Source organism: Hemitrygon akajei, chromosome 3 (genome assembly GCF_048418815.1).
Source record: "Hemitrygon akajei chromosome 3, sHemAka1.3, whole genome shotgun sequence".
NCBI classification, from domain to species: domain Eukaryota; kingdom Metazoa; phylum Chordata; class Chondrichthyes; order Myliobatiformes; family Dasyatidae; genus Hemitrygon; species Hemitrygon akajei.
Window position 1 is genome coordinate 183,357,693 of NC_133126.1, and position 19,409 is coordinate 183,377,101.

At 40.7% G+C, this 19,409-nt stretch overlaps 2 long non-coding RNA genes across 2 annotated transcripts; one reads left to right on the forward strand and one right to left on the reverse strand.

The window, feature by feature from the left end:
• Positions 1-369: 369 nt before the first annotated feature.
• Positions 370-3,362, forward strand: LOC140725712 (uncharacterized). Its single transcript, XR_012098433.1, has 3 exons — positions 370-586; positions 1,264-1,358; positions 3,135-3,362. It is a non-coding gene; the product is annotated as an uncharacterized lncRNA (long non-coding RNA).
• A 1,690-nt stretch (positions 3,363-5,052) lies between these two features.
• Positions 5,053-17,110, reverse strand: LOC140725713 (uncharacterized). The gene is made up of 3 exons (XR_012098434.1): positions 17,015-17,110; positions 12,211-12,281; positions 5,053-5,174 (listed from the first exon to the last, which is right to left on the reverse strand). It is a non-coding gene; the product is annotated as an uncharacterized lncRNA (long non-coding RNA).
• Between the last annotated feature and the right edge of the window lie 2,299 nt (positions 17,111-19,409).

Consider the following 19,409-nt stretch of genomic DNA (forward strand, 5'->3'; position numbering starts at 1 on the left):
CAATAACATATGTAAAGTTCATTAAACCAGGAGTTGTAAAGAAACTCAAAGCATCCAAAAGGGCACCTGGACCAGATTGGATACACCCTAGAACATTCAAGGGAATAAATGAAGCTCTAGTTAATATGTTTTCCAGTTCTCTGAGCACAGGGGCTCTGTGTAATACTAGAGGATGTTTCCAGCATTCAAATACATGCGTTAAGTAATAAATCAAAGTATTATAGTTCAGACAGTGGTGGGAAAAAATGTTCCAGAATGTTTTGCAACAAATACTCTGCGGCACAGCTTTTAAAGATGGTCCGAATACTCAGATGATGTTGATTCTCAAGTCAGGTTTATTGTCATGTGCACAAGCACAGTGAGGTACAGTTACAATGAAAAACTTGCTTGCAGCAGTAGCACAGTCACAAAGATACAGACGACATACAAACATAAATTATACATGAACTCTGCCAGACAGCAAAGGATAAAGAGACTGTGCAAAACAAGACAGTGCAAAAGAAAAACACAACTGGAAACAAGTCCATGGCAGTGCAAGACGTTCTTCATAGTGCTCCACTGTTGCAATTGGATTATAGTGGTACAGGTAGGTTTGAGATCTTAAAGGTTAGAAAAAAAGTATCTATTGCTGTACAAGATGGAGTTGAACTTTAGGTTTCTTTAGCTCCTGTTTGACAGTAGCAGTAGGAAGGGGGCATGACGCAGGTAGCGAGGATCCTTGATACCGTCTTGGGGCAGCACATTCTGTACAGGCTTTCAGTGGTAGAGGGGGCTGTGTCTGTGATGGACTGGGCTCTTTCCACTTCTCCCTGCAAACTCTTGTATTCCTGTGCTTTGAAACTGCCACTCCAGGCCACGATGCAACCGTTCAGGATACTTTCAACAGAGCATCTGTAGAAGTTTATTAGAGCACCTGGAGAGATGCCAAACATCTTTAATATTCTAAGAAAGGAGAGACACTGGCGTGCTTTCTTTCTGATTGCATCCCTTTACTGGGTTCATCGATTAGCATATTTTAAAAGCAATTGGTCATGCTCAACTGCTTCTCAAATCGACTTGCAAGCGCAGATGAACTCATTGGCATTGGAGTCAGAAATCCTTAGACCTTGCTTGTTCCCTCTCACCATTGCTTGGATAAAACAAGACAATTCATATCAAACCAAGAGAAAAATTGCTAGCGAGAATATGAATTAAATGGTAATCTGTTAACAGTTGAGGGCGAGCAGCAATTAGTTTACATCTTCCATTTCATTATTTGTGCAGAAGGCCAGTATTTCATGTATCAATACAAAAGGATGCTGCTGGGAATTCGTCATGGACATGATGGTGAAATGATCCTCACCTGCTGACATTATCAGGTAAAACTTGTGAAACTAAGTTTGGAAGTAACTATTGAACAATAAATGCTCCTCCAAAATGTGCTTTGTTTCTGACTTCAGAGACACAGAATTAGAGATTTGACATCAACTTCAATGTTGCAATCGACCACTGGTACTTTAAAATAATAATATTACATCTGATGTGACTGGGAAGTTAAGCACTGTTCAATGAACCTGAGAAACTAGTTTCACAATCAAACATATGTGGCATACAATTAAATGGCACAATTGAAAGCTAAAGGTCAAGGTACTGAGCTCGTTGAGTCTGGAGGCAGAAAGCCCAAAATGTCTGGAGGCACAGGGAGGCCGGTCCTGAGGTTAGAGGCCTGTGTATGTTCAGGGGTGGGGAAGGCACTTTGCTGTTGTCATTTTGTTATGTTCTATTGTCGCTGCTGCTCCTGTTGCTCGGTGTTGTGTTTAGCATTATGGGCGTAGCATGTTGGCAATGGAAGGGAACTTGTGGGCTGCCTCCAGCACATCCTTGGGTGTGTCGATCGTTAATGCAAACAACGCATTTCACTGTACGTTACAATGTATATGTGGTAATTAATTCCGACTTTAAGAAAAAGAATCAGGTTTATTACCACTGGCATTTGTCGTGAAACTTGTAAACTTAGCAGCAGCAGTACAATGCAATACATGCTAATATAATATAGAACGAAAAGTAAATTAATTACAGTAATTACATATATGTATATTAAATAGATTACAAATAGTGCGAAAACAGAAGTAATGTATATTTTTTAAAATGAGGTAGAGTTTATAGGTCCAACGTCCGTATAGCAGAGTGGAATAAGATGTTCCTGAATCACTTCAGTGTGTGCATTTAGGGTTCTGTACATCCTCCTGATGATAACAATAAGAAGGCATGCCCTAGGTGATGGGGATCCTTCCTATTGGACACCACCTTTGAAGATGTCTATTGTCAGCTATCTATCGACAGAATTAATTACCCACCAGTAAACCTGATGGACTGCATATTCAGGCACCAGTTCTTCTCTGCTAAAAGACACACTTTACTAAATTCTTTTGGAGATCCCTCTCTTCCACACATCATTAGAGTCAATTCTCCACCTCTGGAATGAGAATGCACATATGGAAGTTGATAGGTCCGGGGAACTAAATCAGACCGAGTTAGTACAGTACTTGACTAATCAGTGCAGGGAAGGCAAGGGGTAAGAGCAGAGTTAATTGGATGGCTGAAAGTTAGAAGTCAAGGGAAGTAGACTGTCAGGTGACAGTCTCTTTAAGTAACACTAAAGCAGGCCACAGACAGTGCTTTGAAGCCTCCCTTCAATCTGAATCAGCTCTGTACATTAGTTATCCATAGGTTGATGGAATTTCCAAATGTGGTTTCCAGGCAGACATTGCACATTATTGGATGTTTCAGTTGGGCTCCTCCTTCTATCAAAGCATCAGATGTATGAAGGGCCTGGAAGGGACAATCATCACAGACTGTGTGCATCACATTCTGTCAGCAATTACTATCGGATGCTTTCCTATATTAATTGATCTACATAAATCAGTGTTACTACAGAATCTAATACGCTTAAAATTCTATCTTTCAAAATTTATGTTTTTCATTTTTGCTTAAAGTTTGTGAGATTCTCACTTAATTTGGCATTTGAATTTTACTTTTGATCTCAGTACATTCATTAAAATGCAAATTATTATATCTGTTTTGTTATATCCTGCTTTGCTTTCTGTGAGGACTCTCCAGGATAATTGACTGACCAACCTATCTGCTGTTTACAGTGATTCTGATTGACACAGATGGACAGAAAATTCACCGTTATATTAAAATGGAGGAAATGCACACAGCGAAGCATATTAAATGATGCACTGCAGTGTGGAGATCATCAAACATGCACAGAACTTAGAACAACACAGAAACTGGCAGGCCATTTGGGACCCAATGTTGTGCCGATCTTGATGCTAATTTACACTGTGTATCATCCATATAACCTTCATTCCCTTCCTATTCATATGTCTATATTAAAGGCCTCTTAAAGTCTACCAAAATGATTGTTTCAACTACTACCCTTGGTAACATATTCCAAGCACCTATCACTCTCTGCATAAAACACTTGACCCTGAAATCATAGTCACTGATCCTACCACTCCCTGCATAAAACACTTGATCCAATGAAACCTTCCTTCTGTCTGAGTCAACTGCTCTGTTCTTTGGTTACGGACTTCCTAGATGGAGGACCTGAGTTATAAGGAAAGATTGAACAAGTTAGGACTTTATTCCTCGGATCATAGAAGATTGTGGACAGATTTGATAGAGGTATACAAGTTATGAGGGGTTTTGGACAGGGTAAATGCAAGCAGGCATTTTCCACTGAGGTTGAGTTGTACTATAATTAGAGTTTAGGGGTTAAAGGTGAAAGGTGAAAAGTTTAAGGGGAACATGAGGAGAAAGCTCTTCACTCAGAGAGTCGTGAGAGTGTGGAAGGAGCTGCCAGCACAAGTAGTGCATGCCAGCTTGATTTCAACATTTAAGAGAAGTTTGGACAGGTACATGGATGGTAGGGATATGGAGGGCTATGGTCCCAGTGCAGGTCAATGGGAGTAGGCAGTTTAAATGGTTTAGCATGGACTAGATGGACCAAAAGAACTACTTCTGTTCGGTACTTTTCAATGACTCTATGTGGTTTGCCCTATCTATTTCTCATAACTTCGAAAACCTCTACCAGGACTCCAAAGCTCTAGGAAGAACAACACATGCTTGCCCACCCTTTCCTTATAGCTCGTGCCATCCAATCCAAATCTTGATCACTTTTAAAAAAGCAAAAGAAAAAATATGTTAATGCTAAAAAAGACTAGACAGGGCAATAAAGATAGACAATAATACTTGAAATACCCACAAGGTCTGGCAGCATCTTGGTCCCTGAAGAGTCTAGAAATCTGAAATAAAAGCAGATAAATGTTGAAAGTAACAGGTGAAACAGCAAAGAAACAGACTGATCTCCTTCCATCAGTACTAGTCGCTTATCATTTGTGAATATTCTAGGTTCTTTCTATACATTCTCAAAATAATGGTGTTTAGTCTGTTAAACAAAGCAAAATCAGGAATAAATGACACCAAGCTATGTAACAGGATAAATAATGCAAGTATGACAGACAGATTTGGCACCTGGGTGAAGAAACGGGTGGAAGAAATTGAGGAGGGAAAATAAAACTTTATTCATATCTTCAAACACGGCTTGAATCCATTATAAAAAAGATGTTTAATGATGGAAAAAGGTTTAATAAATATGCATTCACTACAAGTATTAACTCAAAGTTATTTTTATTAAACTAATGAAAATCTCGGATGCATGTAAAACTTCTGAATAATAATTTGAAGCAGGTTTGTTTAGTCCAATGAAACCTGTTGTCGTAACCCCAGTTAGGCTATTGGTTTCAGCTGGGGATGGCCTGCAACCAACAAAGAAACTGATATTGGCAGCAGGTTAGCACAAAGCTGAGGAAAATTAATCCTAGCCAGCCATGGTCAATCAATCCTTATGGCTAGACAATCTGGCTGATCATCCCACTTTCAAGGAAGACAGCAGATGTACGTGGTTCAAGTTTTCTATTACCAACTCATCAGTGTTCAATCATTCCAAAATATACTAGTCACTGGGCTTAAAAGTATCACCATTAAGAGTGACTTACCCACCTCAAAGAGTAGATGCTTGGAGATGGAGTTACCAACTCTAGTGGATAGGTCATTAGCCATCTGAATGCCTAACTCACATCTCCCCAAACAGATCATTTAATCCCAGTTGAAGGAAGCTCGCTAAGCACCTGGTGGACAAAGGAAATGCTTCAAAGATAACATCAAGTTCAGCCTGAAGAAATTCAACATTACATCTAGAAACTGGGAAGATATTGCACTCAATAGATACATTCAATAGATAGGAAATCTGTTCAAGAGGGAGCTGTGCGGCATTTTATACATCATCCACAGTGCCACAGAGAGCAAGCGGCAGCTGTGAAATGAGAGACTGAACAACAAAATGACCCAACTGCTAACTACATCCACCAGTTACCCATGCCCACACTGCACCGGAATATCCTGGATCCTGGATCAGGCTCTACAGCCACCAAGAGACAACCCCTTAGAAGAACATCATAATTGACTTCAGTGATTGCACTACCGCTATGGAAAGTAATCATTACTATAGAATGTATCGGATGAGCTCTGAGAAATTACAGGTAATAAGAAACTAAAAGATGGTTTCACTTAGATTTGGTTTGGATGCACCCAGACCTTACTCTTGTTCCAGAGGCTATTTATTGGGAACTTGCCACAGTTTACATGCTAGGAGTAGCCAGGGAGAACATTTGGAAATTTCTTTACCTCTGACACTAAGATCAGACTTATTGCTGTCGCTGAGTTGAAGGACAACAAGTTGGTAACATTACTTCTAATCATTCATTCAGATGATGTGACTGTTATGGAAAACGATACCATACAGACCACCTCTATTTGCCATTGAACTGAGAAGTTTAAGCATCAACTGGCATTGGTGGCCTTCAAGTTGTATATTGCATGGTTCAGGGAAGGTGAGCAAATTTCCCTCCCCAATGCACAGAGGTGTGCCTTGTGGGCTTTTATAAAATTTTAAAAGTACAGTGCTGGCCGTTACTGAGATATAGTGGGAATTGAGCTCATGTCCCTAGATCAATTGTCTAGACAACTGGATGTTAGACCAGTAACATCATAAGGCAGGACATATGCATATTGGTTCATGCACACATTACTGCACCAGCTGTAAGATTGGGGTTTGACACCCATTTCTGCTGTCAGTGTGAGTTTTCCTCCCATGTTCCAAAGATGTATCGGTAAGGGGTTGAAGGCATGCCATATTGGCGATGGAAGTTTAGTGACACTTGCTAACTGCCTGACACAATCCTCACTAAATTGATTTGAAGCAAATGATGATGCATTTTACTGTATGTGTTGATGTACATGTGCCAAATAAAACTAACCTTTAAACCTTTGATTTAGACACTCTGCTACTATATACGCTAATAGCTAAAAGTACTTAATTATAAACCTTTGTTGCAATGTATGAATGGTAAAGACAAACTGTGTCCAGAGCTAGTAAGTTTCTTCATTGAACTCACTAACAATGATATCAACAGAACTGCATCTATGTTATTGAAAATACAATTACTTTGAATTTACTTTAGGCTTTGGTGTTATTGGTGTGCACGATGTAACTGAAGATCGTCATGTCAGAAACCCACAGTAACCAATAATCATAAGCCCCTGATAAACACATGTGCCATTCACTGTGTGTGGCTGTGTTTAGTCTGTGAATCATTGTGAATCAGGAATGTTCTGCATCATTTAACTGAGATAATTGCAGTGTATTATGTAACTTTCCAGTATGAACAAGCAGGAGACTCGGGCTCCATTTTGGCAAAGCCATTTCAAATTTATGAAACAGATCTCTTATGATCTTGCTCTACTGGCTTGATAGCTGACACGAATTGTTGCTGATTGATTCTGGCTTCTTCCCCCTTCCATTCCAGTTCTGATGCAGGGTCTAAGCTTGAAACATCGACCCTTTATTCCTTTCTTCGGATACTGCCTGACCTGCTGAGTTCCTTCAGCATTTTGTGCATGTTATCCTGGAATTCCGGCATCTGTAGAATCTTCTGTGTTTAAAATCTAAATTAGATAAGTTTTTAACGAGCCAACATAAGGTCAATAGGGTATGATGCTACAAACTTGTATGTGTATGGTGTTTATCTTGGGGCTACAGTTTATGCAAATCAGCTGAACATGATTGTGGTGATTTCTGGTTGCAATCGTGCTATACTCAACGTGCAGCTGGGGACCTCCAGTCATGAATCATGTGGGATGGCTCACATATTTCCTGCACCAGACACACATTGAATGATGTAATTGCTCGTGGAAGTTCCTATCTGGGAAATTAGGCAATGTTGTTATGAGTTGCTTCTGGCACTGAACATATTTAGAGCAACCATAAACAAAAGCAGCAAGTGCTGGAAATACTCAACAAAGCAACCACCATCTGCAGAGGAAGGAAAAGATTTAATGCTTAAAGTCAGTGACCTTCCAGTTCTGTTGGAAGGTTGTGGTTCTGAAACATTAAATGTGTTCCTCCCTCCATGAATTCCGTCTGACCTGCAGAGTGTTTCCAGCATTTCCTATTTTTATCTCAGATTTCCTTCACATTGTTGATTTTAAATCCCCTTGGCCATCAAAATAAGGTTTTAAAAGTTCACCTCAACATTCAGGTCCCAGTTCGGGATCAGGAGTCTTGACTATGTCAGTTTCCCTTGCTTTACTCTTCTCCTTTAGAAGCTGTAAGCCCACCACACCCCCCCCCCCCAACCTGCTAAACAACTATCTTCCCCACCCCACACAATACTTCCCCCTTTACCCGTCCCTAATCAATTGCTGAATTTCCCAGTCAGCTGTGCCTCTTTGTCCACCCTAACACTCACCACTGCTGATTCTTCCCCATCATCTCCCCAAACAAACCATCTAACTCCCAGATTCAATCCCTAACCCTCTCTGCATTCTGACCCTGTGACAAACTAACAAGTTAACCCCAGACCCTCAGTCTCTTTTGCTTCCACTGACTCAGACCCAAAGGCACTTTGCTTCACAGAGCACATGTGAAATTGTTTAACTGGCACTCAGCAAAATGTGGCCACTTTGAGCTGGTGACCAACAGATTAGAAAGGGGGCAAAATATTGGTTGCAGTGTATCTCCAAGTGTGCAAGTGATACATAAACTTTAAAACCACGGTTCATTTCCTGTGCTACACAGCACAATCCTCTCTGATTTGACTGGATGCAAATGACACTGTATGTTTCAATGTACGTGTGACAAATAAAGCTAATCTTTTAAAAGGTCCTTATAACTAGGTATAACTGAGAGTCAGGAAGAGAATGTAAGTGGCTTTAAGGGGAGTTAGTGAAGCTGAGCAACAAAAATACGGCAGACAGAATAACACGTGGAAAAGTGTAAAACTGATACTCAAAACAGAAAAGCAATGAATTTTTTAAATTGTAAGGTCTCTAGTATTGTTGTACCCAATTCATTGAAAGTCAACCTACAGGAACATCAAGCCTTTGATGGCCTCGATTGTGAAGTGATTTGATTACAAGAGTAAAGGTGTCTCATTACAATCATAAAAGACTTCCTCAAGATTGATCTTGTAGTAATGTGCACAGTTTTGGTGCCTTTACCTAACATCGTGCATATTTACCATTTAGTCAAAGTAGCAAAGAGTGATGAAATGGATTCCAAGGATGGAAGGTCTGCCATAAGAGGAAGATTGAATACTTACTTAAACCCATCACCCCTGCTGAGACATAGGTTGTCAACAGGTCCTTCCTCTCCTAGCGACACAGTCAGAATCAGAATCAGATTCAGGTTTAATATCGCTGGCATTTGTTATCCTGTGGCAGCAGTACATTGCAATACACAATGATAGAAACTATGTTACAGTAAGAAGTAGGTATTTCATTTTAGCAGTTCCGTAGGAGCAGTCTGTTCTGCTGTTTCATGTTTGGGTTTGAGCTAAAGATAAGGAGCTATGTTTTTCAACCTAGGAACGTGTCAGCCAATCAGGATGGTGGAATTGGGAGAAGGTTCGAGAGAACACTGGGCGGAGAGGTTTTTGGTGACGAACACTGCTGTGGGTCGAGATCTTTTCAGCAGGAGCCGGGGGAAGAGAGGTGGGAAGATGGCTGAGAATGCCACCCCTGTTGCACAAGGTGCTTCATGCAGATGAATGTCTTCAAGGAGGAGTACTCCCGTGGAGGAGCATGTTTGGTAGAGATAGATTTCAAGCAACATTCGGAATGGTGCGTGTATTTTCACACAGACCTTGGTCCCAGCACGTGAGTTAAGGACAACTTCAAGATGAGTCCCAACTTGTGTGCACATTTGGACTGGGTTAACTGTAATGGGCTTTTTTTTTTCTTTTCTTCTCCTACTAACTGTTCGATGAAGCTGAAATTTGTAACTATACTTACTTTATAATTGTATGCAATGTATGATCTGTCATTGCTGCTGAAGAGAAAATGCAAGTGGGCAGCATTTACACAGTATTCGCTCAGATGGGGGTGCGGTGGTTGAAACATCCCTGCTTTCCCAATCTGGTGGGACCCAAGTCATATCGACCCCAGATGTATGGAGTCCAAGAAAGGTGGTTTTCTCACTGCTGAGTCCATTGGGTTGTTAGCAAGTATCTAACCAGCTGTGTTTCAGGACATGTCCAGTAAAAAGGGTATATATAGCACCAACTACTGGTAGACAAAGCAATCATATGAGACTCCAAGACCAGGCAAACCAACCTAAGCACAGCCTGGATTGACTACCAGAAAGCATACAGCTCAATGGCCCACACTTGGATCCTGGAATGCCTGTCTCTGTTCAAGGTCAACAATACACTAAGGCTCTTCATCAAGAACTCAATGGGCCAGTGAAGGACAATGCTTGAAGTTAGCTCAAGGACAATAGCACAAGTGACCATCAGATGTGGAATATACCAGGGTGATGCACTATCCTCACTGCTGTTCTGCACAGGCTTGAAACCCTTCAGACAGATCATCTCAGAGAGTGGACATGGGTACAGGTTCAAGAAAGGAGTGACCATCAGCCACCTCCAGGACATGGATGACATCAAACTGTAGGTCAGAAATGAAAGAAGCATAGACTCACTAATCCACCTGACAAGGTTGTACAGCAGAGGCATCAGGGTGTCATTTGGTAAACTTCTCTAGATGTGTGGTAGAAAGTGTACTGACCGGCTGCTGACTGGCCTGGTGTGAAAACACAATGCCTTTGAGCTGAAAATCCTACAAAAGTTCATGGATTCGGCCCAGTATATTGCAGGTAAAACCCTCCCTACTATTGAGCACATCTGCATGAAACATAGCATAGAAAAGCAGCATCCATCATTAGAAATCCTCACCACCCAGGCCATGCTTTTTTTTCGCTGCTGCCATCAGATAGAAGGTACAAGTGCCTCAGGACTCGCAACAGCAGGTACAAGGACAGTTACTACCCCTCAACCATCAAGTTCTTCAACAAAAGTGGATAACTACACTAATTCTATTACCACAACCAATGGTTTTACTTTAAAGATTCTTTATCTTGTTATTTCATGCTCTAGTTATTTATTGCTATTTATTTACATTTGCATCTACACAGTTTGTTTTTCACTGATCGTCTTTACAGTGTCTGTTCTGTAGATTTAGTAAGTATGCCCACAGGAAAAGTAATCTCAGGGTTGTATGCGTTGACATGTATATACTCTGAAAATAAATTTTACTTTGAACAATGAACTTTGAACTTTGATCTATCTCGCTCCCGTATGCCCTTTCATCACCATCTGAAATTCTGCCCACAATAGCTGTGTCATCAGCCAATTTATGGGTGGCATTTGAGTTGTGTCTAGCCACACAGTCACGGGCTAAGCACGCATCCTTGATGTGCGCCAATGTTGATTAACAGCAAGGGTGCGATGTTGTTTCCAATCTGCGCAGACTGTAGTCTTCCAATAAAGAGGTTGAGGATCCAGTTGCCGAGAAGGGTACAAAGGCCCAAATTTTGGAGCTTTGGAGATTTTGTTAGCGTTTCTGTAGCTATGGGTTTTTGTGGAATGAGGTTGCTAGCCGCATGACCAACACTGCTCCTTTCAAAGCTGGTCTTGGGACCGTCTATTGAAGACTTAGAGACTGAGTAGACTAGGCCCTTATTCTCTGGAGTTTGGTAGGGTGATAAGCAATCTCATTGAAACTTGCAAAATCCTTCTTAGCTTGGCAGGCTGAGTGTAGGGAATGTTTCCACTGGCTGAGGTACCTCGAACCATGAGTCACAGAATAAGTTTAAGATTGATGGGAGAAAGTTCCACATGTAGAGGGTAGTAAGCCTTCCAGTTTTACAGCCCCAAATGAATGCGGAGTTTGAGTTTGACAGAAATCAAGAGATTTCTGGACATTAAGCGAATGTCAAATATCAAAACATATAGCGAATGCAAGAAAATAAATGGAAGATCAGTGATGATCCTGATGTATAGTGGAGTAGACTGAGAGTCAGTTGACATATTTATACTTATGGTATGTTCTTAACATGGGTCTCAAGCAGTACTGAGTTGAAGAGCAACAGTTGGCAATCCACAGCCCTTTCCTGGCAACAATGAATTTCTGCAGCTTTGATTCTTCCTGACGTTCTCTGACCTATGGAGAATCGATCATGACAAGCATTTCTCTTTTGAGTTTAATTTCTTTGTCATTTTGCCAATTGTTGTTATTTTGTTTTTCTTCTGCACACAATCTCTAATTGAGAAATAAATTTCTCAAGAATGTGTGGCTAAATTAACGATAATGTTAGCTTAGCCACTGAAGGAAGAATTTTGTCACCTTTCTATTCAGGCCAACAGCATTGCTTATTTAATTTATCTTCAGGAACCATGAGTCATAAGCAATCTTTTGCACTAGTAAATAGGTAAATTGGTTGACTATTTTCACATGAACCAAGGTAGAGTGAAAAACCTGCCATGCATAACGAGCAAACAGATCAATCCATTATAGTAGTGCAAAGGTAGTACAAGGTAAAGCAAAGACAGGGTGCAGAACAGAGTGTTATAGTTACAGAGAAATTGCATTGCAAGTAGACAATAACTCACAAGGCCATAACGAGGTAGGCAGTAAGGAAAAGAGTTCATCTTATGGCACTGAGGAATATCCAATAGTGTTATAACAATGTGATAGAAGTGGACTTGAGCCTAGTAGTACATGCATTTATTTCTCTGCACAATGGTACAGAGGTACAGAGGTACCTACCTTATTTTCCTGGGTATTCAAAAGTCTTCTGCTTTAATGGGTTCTATTGGGCTTTGTAGTTTTGTGGCTGCCTGTAAGGAGATGAATATCAAGGTTTTATGTAGTATAGATACTTTGATAATAAACGTACCTTGAACTTTAAACTTTTTTATCTTCACCTGATGGGAGCAGTAGTAAACAGGTGAATAGGAATCAGAATCAGATTTAACATCACTGGCATATGTCGTGGAATTTGTTGTTATGCAGCAGCAGCACAGTGCAATACATAATAATAAAAAAATGTGCAGTGAGATTGTGGAAAGAAGTACATATATTATAAAGTCAAATTAAATAAGCAGTGCAAAAAAAAAGTACTGAGGTAGTGTTCATGGGTTCAATGTCCATTCAGAAATCCGATGAGAGAGGGGAAGAAGCTGCTCTTGAATCATTGAGTAGGTGCTTTCGGACTCCTGTACTTCATCCCTAATGGGAGCAATGAGAAGAGGGCATGTTCTGGGTGATGAGGGCCCTTCATGACGAATGCTGACTTTTTGAGGCATCGTTGCTTGAAGATGCACTGGATGTTGGGGAGGCTAGTGCCCATCATGGAGCTGACTGAATTTACAACTTTTTGCAACTTATTTCAAAAAGATTAAGTCTTCTTAAAAAGCATCAGGGCTGCCCATGTATGGAGCCACAGGACAGAGCATGGGATCTTTCTTATCTATTTCTACTCAGTATTTACCAAGAAGAATATCATGGATACCAGGAAAATGAGGGTAATAAGAAGCATTGGATTAGAGTCTCAGATTTATGTTTTTTTCCTGTAGTTTAACTTTTTGCAATGCTTGCTTGTATTTTGATGTAATTGTCTGTTTATGTGTTCAGTGAATTTTCAGTAATTGTAGTATAACTAAATGTGTATTTCCCAGAAGTTTCTCTCTTGCCACTGAACCAGGTTATTTCATAGATTATCTCTTATCAGTGGAACATCCTTTGTTTGCCTGGTCTGAGCTAGTTTTCAGTATAAGACAATTGCAGCTTCTTTGTTGTTTGTCATTCTTTGTTCTCAGTTCTCTCTCTTCCTTTCAGTTGTTAACTGTTATTTCTTTGTCATGAACACCTAATAAAATGGCTATAACCACAAGATTTATGCCTCATTCTTGACTTCCGAAGAACCTTCTGGATCATATTATCTCCCGATCCCACAACTGTGAGGTCTTAGATCATATGCTCTTTACAAGGAAGGAGGTATTTGTAATCTTGAAGTGCTTTAAGGTAGCCAAATCCCCAGGGTGAGAGCAAGCACACCCCAAACCTTATGTGCAGCACGGAAGAAACTACATTTGCTCTTGTTAGAGGTACTTGCTTTATCATTAGCCAATGGTGTAGTTCTAGAAGACTTCAGAGCGGCTAATGTTTTTTCCTAGCTGGCGGGGTGGAGATATGTCTCTTTCTGTCCACTAGCCTGCAGGTCATCCTTGGGCAAGGTGTAGCACCTGCTTAGCCCCCCAATCAGGGTCACAGGAGGCCATAGGAACAGATGGTAGTGGTTGTATGAGCAGCTGGTGCATATTACAAGCACTGGTTATGCGACCAATGGTGCCAGGCAAACAATCTCTGAAGAGTATTGATAATGGCTGGGGTCACCTGTCTTGCAAAGACTCTGCCCAGAAGATGGCAGTGATAAATTACTTCTCTAGAAAAATTTGCCAAGAACAATCATGATCGAAAGACCACGATCACCCATGTAATACGGTATGGCATATAATAATGATAATAAATGTTGTTCCATTGTCCAAAACAGTAACAATGGCATGCCAATGAGTCTGATTTCAGTTGTAGGGAAGTCAATGGAGGGAAACTGAGTGACAAGATATACCATCACTTGGATAGTCAAGTCCTGATCTGGAATAATCAGTGTGGTTTTGTGAGTGGGAGGTAATCTCTGGCTAATCTTTTGAAGAGAAGGGGGTCAGATGAAGGTAGGCCAGTGGACATATTCCAAAAGGACTTTATTAAGGCCCTGACATGGTTGTGCATAATCTGAAAGGTTAGGTCACATTGTATTCAGGGGGAGCTGGCAGGTTGGACTATGAACTGGGCTGATGATAGGAAGCAGAAAGTGATGGCTGAAGGTGAATTCTTCTACTGGAAGCGTTTGACCAGTGGGATGCCCCAGGAGTCAGTGTTGGGACCTCTGCACGTGATTTATGTAAAGGTTTGGAAATAAATGTATATGGCACCATTAGCATGTTTTCTGAAGATACTAAAGTAGGCGGTCCTTTTGATAGTGAAGCAGGTTACAATCAAATGCAAAGAGATCTTGATCAATTAGGCAGATAGAATGAGGAACGGCAAATGGATTTCAATTTAGATAAGTATAAGGTGATGTATTTTGGAAATTCAAACTAGGATGGGACTTTCACAGTGAATGGCAGGGACCAGTGCACAGTTTGGATAGGTACATGGAAGAAAGGGTCTTGCGGTGTCATTGCTGAATACGGGAAACTGTGATGAAGTGACTTTGACAAAGATGGTTAGGACCCAAATGCTGGAGTATCCAAGACTAGGATAGCAACACGATACGAGGCTGAAACTAGAACTGAGTTCAACACAAGACGCGAGGCAATAATCCAAGTGCGCTCCGTTCAGGTGCTCCATAAATACCAAGATCCTGGCGCCAAAACATAGCAGCCAATTGGCAGGACAGTCCTGAATGCTTAAAGGGCCAGCTCTCCATTACCAGAGAGTTAGGGCATTTAAATTCTGGAAGCTGGCAATGGTTGAGTGCGTATCCAAACAGAAGCTGGGCCTAACAGAGAGGATGGTGTGGTCAGTATGGACCAGTTGAGCCAAAGGAGCTGTTTCCATGCTCTACTAATCTTTGACTCTAAGAAAGAATGTCTGGAATGGGTGGACTCTTTGATGATGCTGGCTGCTTTACTAATGAAATGAGAGTCTATGGAGAAGAGGCTGGTTTTCATGATGTACTGAGCTGAGTCTATAACTCTCTTCATGGACAGAGCTATTGCTATAGCAACCCATGATGTATCCATACAGGATGCTTTCTATGGTTGATTGATAAAAAATGGTGGGGGTCAAATGGGACATGCCAAATTTCATTAGACTCCTGAAGAAGTAGAGGCTCTGGTGACCTTTCTTGGTCATGACATCAACATCCAGGACAGGATATTGGTTATTACTGCAGAAGATGGAAATCCAGAGCAACATACACAAAATGCTGGAGTAACTGAGTAGGACAGGCAGCATCTATGGAGAGGAATAAACAGTCAACATTTTGGGCCAAGACCTGTCATCGGGACTGGAATCGAACGGGGACAATGCCAGAATAAGGAAGTGGGGGTGGGGAAGGAGTACAAGCTAGAAGGTGATGTGAAGCCAGGTAGATGGGGGAGGGGGGATGAAGTAAGAAGCTGGGAGATGATTGATGGAAAAGGTAAAAGGCTAGAGAAGAAAGAATCTGATAGGGGAGGAGAGTGGACCAAGGGAGAAAGGAAAGGAGGAATGGGACTAGGGGTAGGCGATAGGCAGGTGAGAAGAGGTAAAAGTGGGGCCCAAGTAGAGAATTAAAGAAGAGGGAAGGAGGAGGAGGAAAAGTTACTGGAAGTTGTAGAATTCAACATCCATGCCATCATGGTGGAGGCTATCTAAATGGAATATGCAGGATATTGGTAAAGTTCACTCCTAAGAACTTGAAGCTCTTAACCCTGGCACCATTGTAGTAAACAGAAACCTGTGCACTGACCTGCTTCCTGAAGTCAATGACCAGATCTTTTCTTCTGGTGACATTGAGGGAAAGGTTGTTGTCATGACACCACATCACTTGGCTCTTCATCTCCATTCTGTACTCTGAGTTATTGCTGTTTGAGATACAGCCCACAAAGGTGATATCATCTGCAAACTTGTCGATCAGGGGTCCCCACCCTTTTATATGCCATAGACCTTTACCGTTAACCGAGAGGTCTGTGGACCCCAGGTTGGGAGTACCTACTGTAGATGGAATAAGAGCAGAATCTGGCTACAAATTTTGAGTGAGTAGGGTATAGAACAGGGTCTGGGGATGTAGCCTTGTGAAGCACCAGTTTTGAGAATAATTGTTGCTGAAGTGTTACTGCCTATCCTTACTGACTGCGGAATGTTGGTCATGAAATCAAGGATTCAGTTGAAAGAGGTTTAATCGCAGATCCAGAAGTCTGGAGATGAATTTGCTTGCAGTAATAGTGTTGAAGGCGGATGTGTACTCAATAAAGATTAGTCTAACATAGACATCTTTATTGTCCAAACACTCTAGAGATGAGCATAAAACCAAAAATATTGTGTCTATCATAGATCTGTTTTGGCAGTTGGCAAACTGCAGTGGGTTGAAAACTGGTGTTAAACAGCACCATGACAAGCCTCTCACAGCACTTAATGATGGTGGATGTTGGAGCCATCAGGTGGTTGTTATTAAGGAACATTACCTTGTTATCCTTGACTACCAGGTGAAAATGGTCTTCTTAAAACAGGTAGGAAACTCAGATTTTTACTTAAGAATATTAGATCCCTGATTTATCTTACATGTTTTACTGACATACGTTGTTCATTTGACAGATGAAAGAAACACACACACAAAAAGAACATGCACAATAGGCAGACTGGGTGAATGCAAAAGATAGGGATAGCTCATAAACAAACTACAGTGATGTAAGGGCTATTAAGAAATGTGCATGTAGGTAAATGAGAAAGGAAAAGATGAAGAGAAACTCCTCAGAGAAGAACATAGGCAATGAACAAGCTGATGGAAGACCCTGGGCGGCCTTACCCCTAAACTGCAACTGTCCATTTCATTCCACAGACACTGCCAGACTCCAGCAGCGAGCTGTTTTTGCTCCAGATTCCAGCATCTACAGTCTCTTGAGCCACCCTTAAATAATAAAAGGCTCTATCAGAATTTCAGTTTTCAAAGAAATGCTTTACATTTGAAAGTTTAATTGTTACAAAAGAAAACCATTGCAATATATTTTTCAGTATAACTGCCTATGACACAGAAGTATAATTGCCTTCTGTATTTTAGCCGCAATTCACTTGTCATATTAAAATAACAATCTCAAAAATTGTACAAAGGGAATTCAAATCAAAGCCAGGCCATCTAGCTTAACCATTTAGTTAGTGCTTTTTGTCCTATGTGATTTGTTAAACAATGAGTACTGCTCTTTCCTGACCTGTTGAGGAAGATGGAAAGCACACAAGGAATTACCAATTCTAATCAGCTTTTTGCAAATATGTCCATCTAAAATCCTTCAGCAAAGTTTTTTTTTCAAGTAAGATTGTTTTTTGTTGCTAACAGCCAATTCTGCACATAATCAATGAGAATTCCCTTGGAGAGTTCAGGCAGTGTCCTATAAACCACTTTGAGTGAAGCTTGAGATCTGATTATCATCTAAGATCTGTGGTAGTGTGGCAGCTTTTTTGATCACTGCCTGTATCTATCATTTCTAAGAGCAGTGCCAACAGAATGCACAGGAACTTTGTGCTTCTTTTGAATGGGACTACATTCATCAAGTGTGAATTTTGTCCACTGTAAAGTGGAATTTTTTTTTGCTAGAGTGACCATGAATATAGTACAGATAATATACATAAAAAATCTATTGGAAGAATAAGTGAACCAACAAGCAACTTTTTCCTCTTAGCCAACATCCCCAGCATTAAGGACCCCTCTGCACTCATTCAGCTCAGCTGAGCAGATGACAGTAAATGAATGGCTGTCACCAGATTTCTGAAATGGACGTTCCATTCTGAATTCTGTGTCAGGAGGTTTACCATTAGCTAGAAGGAAAGATTCAAGAATGTCCTCAAAGACTCCTTGATGAAAATGCAGCATCCCCATTTAGCCCTCAAACTGACAGTTTCTTTAAAATCAGGAGTCAAATATGATGCTAATGGCTAAAATGTTTCAGCAATCTCCACCATCAGATTTCAGAATGGACAATGAAGCCATGAACACTACCTCACTCTTTCTGCTGTCTTTTTGTTCTAAATAAATATAAATACAGGCATATCCTTACACAACACAGCAGTTTGAGATGATGCGGGTGCCAGTAATTCCTTCTAGGAGCCAGAGATGCTCACAATCATCATGGCTCTCTGCAGTTGTCCTTACTAAAATTGAGCAGTCTTTCGTCAGGCTGGAGAAAGCACAGGATGGGGCAGTTGGTTGGTGTAAGGGGAAATGCTTAGAAGGGTCATCAAACCAACTTGAAAGCCTATCACTAATAGAGAACATGAGGGTGATATCTCAATATTAATGGTAATTACTTTGTTTCCTTTGAGGTTCGAGGTCTGAGATTTATGCTCATTAAAATATTTATCTTTCGTATCATTTAGCCTAATCACTGATGAAATATGCAAGAGGAGCGAGGCATCGCAGTGCAGCTAGTAGAGCCGTTCCCTCAAAGCTGTAGCAAGCTACGTTCAATCATAGCTTCGGATTCTCTGTGTGGAGTTTGCACTGTGAATACATGGGTATCTACAAGTTACTCTTTTAATCACCCCCCCCCCCCCCCCGGCCACATCTACAAGATGGTAGGTTAGTTCACTGTTATAAATTACCCCTCGCATGTTGGTGAATGGCAGAATCCACGCCCAATGGTTATCTGATATGATGTCATGTTTAAATATATAGAAGATTCGATGTTCAGTCTCTGAATCTGGTCAAGACTTTCAAACATTGTGGGGACCTTTTCTGAATTATTTTCAAAACCTTTGACTTGCTGTTAAAGCACAGATGATGACTAATATTTTTTTTCCTTTTTTTCTTTACCAATCAGTTTCGGTCTTGGTAGTGGGGTAGCTTTTTTTAATATAATAAAATTACTATACTTCAATGTTACAAATTGATCAATCTGTATGAATATAGGGTAAGGAGTCTTTATATGTGATTTAGTATAAGGTATTGATATATATTTTTTTCTTGTACTCGGTATTCTTACATGTAAATTAATAAAAATATTGGAAAAGAAAGAACGGCAGAATCAGAAGAACTAATGGGAATAAGAAGTGGGATTACTGCAAATGGGCGCTTAATGGCTGTCACAGACTCTCTGAGCCAAAGGGCCATAACCATGAATCCAAAGCAAAATTCATGAAGTTAAGTTTCATGCATTTGAAAAGTAGTCACCAAGATGCCCAAAGATGCCAGTGGTTTATCATCTTCATTA